Raw genomic sequence first — 9,150 nt, 5'->3', positions numbered from 1 at the left:
TCATCCCAGGCATCCTTCCTTCTCCCCCTCCCTTCTCTTCTTTACTTATTCAATATATATTTTTTGAAGACCTACTGTCTGCGCAGACTGTGCTAAGTGGTAGAGAAGACAGGCAAAGTTCCTGTACTCATGACAGGGAGATAGAAATAAACTAAAAAGAGAGTCAAGGACCTCCCTGATGGTCCAGTGGTTAAGAATCCACCTGCCAATGCAGGAGACACGGGTTCCATCCCTGGTCCAGGAGGATCCCATGTGCAGTAAGGGCGACTAAGCCCAAGCACCACAACTGCTGAGCCTGAGTGCTAATGCCTGCAAGCTGCAACTGCTAAAGCCTGTGTGCCCCAGAGCCCGGGCTCCGCAACAAAGAGAGGCCACTGCAATGAGAAGCCGGCAGATTGCAACTAGAGAGTCTCCCCCAATCGCCACAACTAGAGAACCCCTCCCTGTGCAGCCAAAAATAAAAACATTTTAAAAGAGTCAAAGTAAAACAAAACAAAACCCAAGGCAGTTACAAACGGTATTTAAACACTTCATAAAGGAGAATGAGAGCACCGTAAGAGGAAGTAAATGGGAAAGGTCACTTTCCAGAGCGGCCTCCCGAAGGAGACACTTCTGCTTAAAATTAAATAATCCTTGAATATGCACATGGTATAAAATTCAAAGAGTACACAACATCACCCAGGATGGTTCTGCCCACCATCTTCCTGTCCCCAGCTTTGCAGTCCTCCCCGGAGAGTCCCCTGTGTTGTCCGTTGCTTGGGAGTGGCTGATTTGTGGTGATATCTGAATCGCAAGAATCAACAGATAGGGACTTCCCTGGTGGCCCCGTGGTTAAGAATCCACCTTGCAATGCAGGGGACACCGGTTCTATCCCTGGTCAGGGAACTAACACCCCACAGGCTTTGCAGCCAAAAATGCAAAACATAGAGGAGAAGCGATGTTGTTAACAAATTCAGTAAAACCTTAGAAAACGGTCCACATCTAAAAGTCTCAAAAAAAAAATAAAGAATCAGCAGACATTTGAAGAGGTAAGAGAAGAGATGTCCAAGCCGAGAGAACAGTGAGAGCAATGGCCCCAAACTGGACCTGCGTTACTGGAGAGAGGGGAGCAGATCGATTCGGGGCCTGCAAGCCGCAGAAGGAATTCGGATGTCACTCTCTGTGGCCTGGGTATAACTTTTGAGGTGGCTAAGACAGAAGTGAGCATCATCGTCTTTTTTATTAATTTTAAATAAATAAATTTATTTAATGTATTTAAATAAATATCTTAAATAAATTTCTTTTTAAATTTTATTTGTTTATTTATCTATGGCTGTGCCGGATCTTTCATGGGTCTTTGCTGCTGCATGTGGGCTTTTAGTTGCAACAAGTGGGGGCTACCCTCTAGTTGCAGTTTGCAGGCTTCTCATTGCAGCGGCTTCTCTTGCGGCTTCCCTGGTAGCTCAGAGGTTAAAGCGTCTGCCTGCAATGTGGGAAACCTGGGTTCGATCCCTGGGTTGGGCAGATTCCCCTGGAGAAGGAAATGGCAACCCACTCCGGTATTCTTGCCTGGAGAATCCCATGGACAGAGGAGCCTGGTGGGCTACAGTCCACGGGGTCGCAAAGAGTCGGACATGACTGAGCGACTTCACTTCACTTCTCTTGTGGCAGAGCGTGGGCTCTAGGGTGCATGAGCTGGAGTAGTTGTGGCACACAGGTTTAGGTACCCCACGACAGGTGGAATCTTCCTGCACCAAGGATTTAACCCATGTCCCTGGATTGGCAGGTGATTCCTTAACGGCTAGACCACCAGGGAACTCCAGCAGTGAGCATCTTCTGATTTATGTTTCATAGAAACACTCTGAGAAGAGCTGATTTAGGGGCCTGAGAGGGGCAGGGAGATGAGTGAGGTGGCACCCATGGAGTTGGGGATGGTAACGGTCAGGGCCAGGTTGGAGGGTGGAGGCAGTGAGGAGGGGTCCATCTGGGTTGTTTGGGAGGTCAGTGAAACCCAGCAAGGGTCCCAGTCAGAGGCTCTAATGGTGTCTTGGCAGTGTTAGGAGTCCCGTCTTTGTGGATTCTAAGATTAACTTGCACACTTGTAACCTGGCACGGAGTGGGCACTTGGGATGTGTTTGCTGAAGAGATGATTAACGGAAAGAAAGGCCCTTTGTAAATGGAGACACGCCCTCTGAGAAATGGCTGCAGCCGCCCCTCCCCACTGCCTCCCTCCTTACATGGACACTCCCCTCCCATCATCCTTGTCCTTGAATCACCTCCAGACACATCCTGCTTCTGATAGGCAGGATTTTAGAAGCTCAACCTTCAGGTTCTTCTATTTTCTTAGCCACGAAACCCCTTTCCCATGGAAGCCTGATATATAAATGAGATAGAAAGTTATTTTATAATTTCAAACATCCAAGAATCTGAGTAAAAGAAATGAAGGAAACCAACAGGATTCTCAGCAGTTATTGATATACAAATGATCCTTGAGAAAAATGGAGCTGTTTTATTGAATGCCATAATTTCAAATCAGTGCATTCCTGACAATGTGTTCTTTTTATATACCCAACAAAGAGCTCTCAGAGGCTTTCTGCAGGGAAACCCAGCCTCTGAAGTCAATTATTCCAGCATTTGGTTTCCTTTGTGTTCAAGCACAATCCTACTTCATCCATAGAAATATTTTCAAATGGCAAAAGTTTGTGTACATGTATGTTTCAAAATTTTTATATAATTAAAGTATACAGCATACATTTTTTTAAAAAAAGCACCAAGCCTAAGCGTACAGCTCAGTAATCCTCACGAAGAGAACACCACCATGTCCCTGGCACCCAGATGAAGACAGGGACCCTGGCCAGCCCCTCAAGCCCTCCTTGTGTCTCTTCCAGTCATTCACAGCTCACCTCTCTACAGAGTACCATGATCTTGACTCTTAATACCCTAGGTTATTTTGGTCTGTTGAACTTTCATAGACGTGGAATATGGGGCGTATTCGTTTGTATCTGGCTTGTGTTTGAGAGAGTCATCTGCATTTTTTACAGCTGGAGTGTGTCTATTCATTCTCATTGCGGTATAGCGTTCCATTGTGTGAATATACCACAATTTCAAAAAGCGATTTTTAAAATGTTTAAATGTTTTTGCTGTATTATTATTTTTCTTTTTTTATTGGCATTTAATTGCTTTACAATGTTGTGTTTGTTTCTTCTGTACAACAAAGTGAGTCAGCTATATGTTACATATATCCCCTTCCCAAAATATGAAAGTTTCATGAATTTGCAAGTCATCCTTGCACAAGGGTCATGCTAATCTTCTCTGTCTTTTTCCAGTTTGGTATATGTGCTGCTGAAGCAAGCACCAAATAGTGATTAAAACAAAACAAAACAAAACAGGTCACTAGGGGTAGTGGGCAGGGACTGGGTCTGACCCACAGATAAGTTTTGGCTTATGCACCTAGTGTTTTTGTTTTGTTTTCACTGTCTTGGTTGCTGTTAAAAATCAATGTCTGGCCTCTCGTAGAAGATCTGCAGTTGCTGGGCCCCCGATCTCAAGTGCCTGGAGCTGAATCCCGGCTGCCCCTTGTCAACAATGCTCTCTGTTCCCATTTTGCCACAGTCCCCACCACCCCCTATTGCACAGGCCCACCTTACCCACCAATATTGCCCACCTGGCCCTGTAAGCATTTTATTTTTTGTTAGTTACATGGGACCTCTATTTTTTTTTTAATTATTTTATTGAAGTATAGTTGACTTACAGTGTTATGCTAATTTCTACTATACAGCAAAGTGATTCAGTTATACCCATATGTATATACATTCTTTTTCATATTCTTTTCCACTATGGTTTACCACAGGATATTGAATATAGTTCCCTGTGCTATTCCGTAGGACTTCGTTGTTTGGTCCTGTAAACATCTGAGTCTTCCACTCCAGCTTTAATTTAGCGGAAGTGGCCCCCAGCATGCTTTATTCTGTGGTCTACACAACAGGCAAATCTGATCATTCAAGTTAAAATATAAATTGTCTCTACTGCGTTAGAATTTGGAGGTATACTTGAATGCTTAAAAAATTTAGGACTTCCCTGGCACTCAGCTGCTAAGACTACGCTTCTGCTGTAGGGGGCACAGGTTCAATCCCTGGTCAGGGAACTAAGATCCCATAGGTCTCTTGGTGGTGCAGCCAAATATGTGTATGTATATATATATACACATACATACACACACACACATATATATTATCATTATTACTATTTTTAAAAGTTTTAAAATAAATTTCATGATTATTGCTATTATCATTATTTCGTGCGTGCATGCTGTTTCTTCAGTCGTGTCTGACTCTTTGAGACCCTATGGACCATTAGCCGGCCAGGCTGCCTCTGTCCCTGGGATTATCCAGCCAAGGATATTGGAGTGGGTTGCCAGGCCCTCCTCCAGGGGATCTTCCTGACCCAGGGATTGAATCCGCATCTCTAACGTCTCCTGCATGGGCAGGCAGATTCTTTACCACGAGTGCCACCTGGTAAACTCACTATCATTATTATTATTACTCAAAAGATCTTTTAAAATATACAGCTGACCCTTGAGCAACACGGATTTGAACTGCGTGGATCCGCCTTTATGCAGATATTTTTCAATAGTAAATATTACAATACTATTATTGTATTCAACCCACGGATTCAACCAACCACAATCCATGGTTGGTTGAATCCATGGGTGCAGAACTGTGGATACTGGAGAAACCACTGCTATGAAGGAACCACTTGGAAGGTGGGCTGATCTAAGTTATACACAGATTTTTGACTGCACCAAGGATGGGTGCCTGTAACCCGGACTTTGTTCAGGGTCAACTGTATTCAAATGTATAGCAAAGGCCATAATCATAAATATGATTCTGATGATTTGGAATCAAATCCTGGCTCTATTACTCAGGAGATGTGTGACCTCAGTAATTGTGGTACCTCTCTGTGCCACAGTACAAAGGGGGATATTAATATTTACCTCACTGGGTTCTTATGAAGATTAAATGAACTAATACTTATAACAATGTTAGACAAGCATCTGACACATAATAAATATTCAACATATCTTAGCCTTTTATTATTTTTAAATTTTGTGGGCTGACCAATCATCTGGCCTGCTAAAGTGACAAACCATCTTAGTTTGCCCAAGACCTGAAAGGGCTTTCAGCAATCAGGACTTGCACTGCTAAAACTGGAAAGTGAAAGTCACTCAGTCATGTCTGACTCTTTGTGACCCCATGGACTATATAGTCCATGGAATTCAAAAGTGGAAAAGTCCTGGGCAAAAAAGGATCAACTGGTCACCCTTGGTCTGCCTGACAGTGCCCCCTCACTGTAACATAACAGACTGGGGCTCTTACTTTAAAAAAAAACCATTAACATAGCCATTTTATTTATTTATACTTATCTATTTGTGACTGCACTGGGTCTTCACTGCTGTGTGTGAGCTTTCTCTAGGGGCAAGCGGAGGCTACTCTTCTTTGCAGTGCTCAGGCCTCTCATTGTGGTGGCTTCTCTTGTTACGGAGCACGTGTTCTCTAGAGCGCATGGGTTTCGGTAGTTATGGCACACGTGCTTAATTGCTGCATAGCATGTGAAGTCTTCCCAGACCAGTGACGGAACCCATCTTCCCAGACCAGTGACGGAACCCAGCTTCCCAGACCAGTGATGCAACCCGTTGGCAGGTGGACTCTTCACCACTGAACCACCAGGGAAGTCCCACCATTAGCATTTGGGGCTGAATAATTCTCTGTTGGGGAGAGGAGCTGCCTTGTTCATTGTGGGATGTTTAGCAGCATCCCTGGCCTGCACCCACTTGATGCCAGCAGCACCCTCAAAACCAGGCATGGCAACTGAAAATGTCTTCAGATGTTGCCAGATGTCTCCTGAGAAGAAAGATCTCCAGGTCGAGAACCACTGGCTCAACTGAGGCAAATTTAATGAATGGCGTGTTTACAGAGGTGTGGGCAGGCTAAGGGAAACCTCAAGGAGCAGTAAGGCACCCAAGGTCTAGAATGTGGGGAACTGATCTCACCCCCAGACCTACAGGAATGAGACAGGGAACAGTGTTGCTGCTCCTGGAAGTAGCTGGAACTGTGGAAGTGAAGCCATGGAGAAATGCAGGCCCTGTCAAATGAGGGGCTACATGGCATAAAGATCCATGCTTCTTGCTCATCCTGCCTGTTAATCTCCCCTTGATGGCTCTCTTTGGCGGAATCCAGTGAGAAGTCAGGAGGCATGGGTGCCTCCTGGTACACAAAACAGCTGATGAGGGTGTGTGGAGGTGCTGGATGGACAGATAGGAACCATCTCAGGGAGCAGCACCAGGCCTCAGACACTGGACATTTGAGTCCAGTCTTGTAAATTGCGTAGGAGTTTTCCAGGTAGAGCAAACCAGGAAAGGGTATTTCACCCAGAGGGAACAGCATGTACAAAGGCATGGAGTTACAAAAGAGCCTGGCTCCCACTTCATTGTTTATTTAATCATGATTGTTTGTTTGATCGATTGACTCTGTTCTAAAACACTTGAAAGGTACAAAGGCATAAAATTTAAAAGTAGAGCTTCCTCCCACCCTTGACCCCAGCTGCCCAACTCACCTCCCAGAGGCCACCTTTCTCTCCAGGCTCCTCTCACTTCTAGAAATAGTCAGTGCAAATACCAGTTAGTAAAGTATATGATGTGTGTCACAAACTCCTAATTTGACTTAATTTCACTGATGTTTGTGGAGCCCCTGCTGTGTGTAGAGAAACAACAGGTGGAGAGCTCTGGCCCTGAACTCCAAGCCCAACCCTTCACAAAACACCATGCAGTTTTAGGCACCTCGCTCTCAGCTTCCAATATCCTCTTCCAGGAAAGGAGGGTCTCCAAGGGTCCTGTCAGCTCTGTGGGGTTTGCCCACAGTTGTGTAGTTCAACTGATGGTTTGTGAATTAAATGGAATTACAGCTGAACCTGGTAGCTCAGACAGTAAAGAATCTGCCTGCAATGGAGGAGATCCAGGTTCAATCCCTAGGTTTGAAAGATCCCCCCTGGAGAAGGGAATGGCAAGCGTGTTCAGTGTCCTTGCCTGGAGAATCCCATGGACAGAGGAGCCTGGGATCCATGGGTCCATGGGATCGCAAACAGTCGGACAAGACTGAGCAACTAACACTTTCACTTTTTCAAAGCTGAACCACTGGCAAGAAGCAAATTGTAACGAAAGAGCCTTGGGTCTCTCTCAGGCCCACGTACTGTCATTTTGGTGAGATGAATGAGGTTTCTGTCTCCAAAGACATGTTCTTGAATGAGCCAACAGAATCTTTGTCTAAGAAGAGAGTGCCTACGGTACTATAGCCTTGAGCACGGACTGACTTGGAAGCTGGTTGGCTCCAACCAACTGGGTGGCACTTAGCCTGGCTCTGAGCTGCCCAGGAAAGACTAGACCCTGCCGGGCTACCCCCAGCTGGTGTGCGAAGCTCTTAGGGGAGTTTAAGATCAAAAGGAGGAACTGGGAAGGCCATCAGGCTACAGTTATAGGGAACCTGATGGCCAACTGGTATACGTGATGGTACCTGAAAGCAAGAAAACAAGTCTGGGCACCATTTGCCCAGCCAGAAGCCCAGAAACCAGAGCAACCCAGGTCACCAGGAGCAGACGAGAACAGGGCTATTCCCTACTTCTGTTTTTTCTTTCTGATCTGTCTTGTCACCATAAAACTCAGTTCTTTTCTGACGATACCTGTATTTGCAGCACATGGGGCCAAGTTGCCTACCACAGATGGACCACCTGCCTTGTTTTAGATGCTGACCACACACCAGTCCTCAGTTCCTGGCCACTTTGCAAGGAAGGTCTTGATGACCCCCCACTTTGCAAACAAGGAAAACGGAGGCTCGGAAAGGAGAGATGGAGGGCACTGTGAGGTCAGGGATTGTAAATATATATAGTGATACCAACAGGCATTTTGTGTTGGAGAGGTATGGAGTTTTGAGCACAGAGTCAGAGAACCTTAGAAGTCCAGGAGGGCTGGGTTCATAGGTTACCAGTACAGTCCACACCCGCATCTGTTCACCGCACCACAGATTAAGCATCTCTCTAGGGCCCATTTCCCATGCATTCAGGCCTCTTCTTCTCTCACCTGGCATCTTGTTCCAGCCTCCTCCCTGGTCTCTCTTCTTTTCAAAACTACAAGCAGCAGCCAGAGGCATTATTCTAAACTCTAAGCAGACTGTGTCACTCTTTCTCTTAAAACCCTTCATTGGCTCCCTTTTGCCCTCAGGATAAAGTTCAAATTCCTTGACATGGTTTACTAAATCGTCTGTCATCTGGCCATAAGTCCCCTGCCACTCTGCCTCTCTCCAACACCCCCACCCCCAGCTCTGCACCAACTCGTACAAACCTCGGTTTAACTTACCAGATATGCCACATACTGTCTCTCTCCCTAACCCCTGGACCTTTGCACTTGCTCTTCCACTCACTTGGAACACAGTGTACTCTAGCACTCCCTTTCTCTGGTTGAATACTCTCTCTCTTTTCCTGGCTCCTCTGGGAAGCTATTTCTGCTCACAGCCCTCCCAAGGAGGCTGGGTTGGTGCCTCCTTGCAACCCACAGTTGGAACGTCCACCCCCACCCACAGTTCTCGCCTACCTGTGTGACAATTCACTGTGGGTCATATATGCCTATGTGCTTGCCTGTGTCCCCATGAGCTCAAGAGGGAAGGCAGGAACAGGGATCATCTTTTCTCTGCCATGCCCCTAGCTCCTGACATTGTGCCTGGAAAAGAAGAGTTTCTGAACAAAAATACGTGTTGATGTTGTTCTGTTCTTAGTCATATCCAGCTCTTTGTGACCCCAGGGACTGAAGCATGCCAGGCTTCCCTGTCCTTCACTATCTTCTGGAGCCTTCTCAAACTCATGTTCACTGAGTCAGGGATGCCATCTAACCATCTCAGGAGGAGACTGAGGATGAGAGGATGAGATGTATTGATAGATGATTCATACTATGTCAGAATCAGAGAATCACAAAGTCAGAATCGTGGACTTGGTGAGACATAAACCTAAAGTCATATAATCACAGAATATTAGCAACACACAAACAGAATTCAAGAAGCTTAGCAACTCAGTATTGGAAGAATTCTTGCATAGGCACCTTGTCCAAGGACTGTTAGTGAGTTTGCTAAC

General features: G+C 45.7%; 1 non-coding gene across 1 annotated transcript; it reads right to left on the bottom strand.

Annotated features, from left to right (window-relative positions):
• Nucleotides 1-3,228: 3,228 nt before the first annotated feature.
• On the bottom strand, nt 3,229-3,334 carry LOC128058969 (U6 spliceosomal RNA). Its single transcript, XR_008200561.1, has one exon. It is a non-coding gene; the product is annotated as a U6 spliceosomal RNA (small nuclear RNA).
• Nucleotides 3,335-9,150: the final 5,816 nt, after the last annotated feature.

The sequence above is a fragment of the Budorcas taxicolor genome, chromosome 13, assembly GCF_023091745.1.
Source record: "Budorcas taxicolor isolate Tak-1 chromosome 13, Takin1.1, whole genome shotgun sequence".
Taxonomy (NCBI): Eukaryota; Metazoa; Chordata; class Mammalia; order Artiodactyla; family Bovidae; genus Budorcas; species Budorcas taxicolor.
This window is presented reverse-complemented; position numbering and strand designations above follow the sequence as displayed.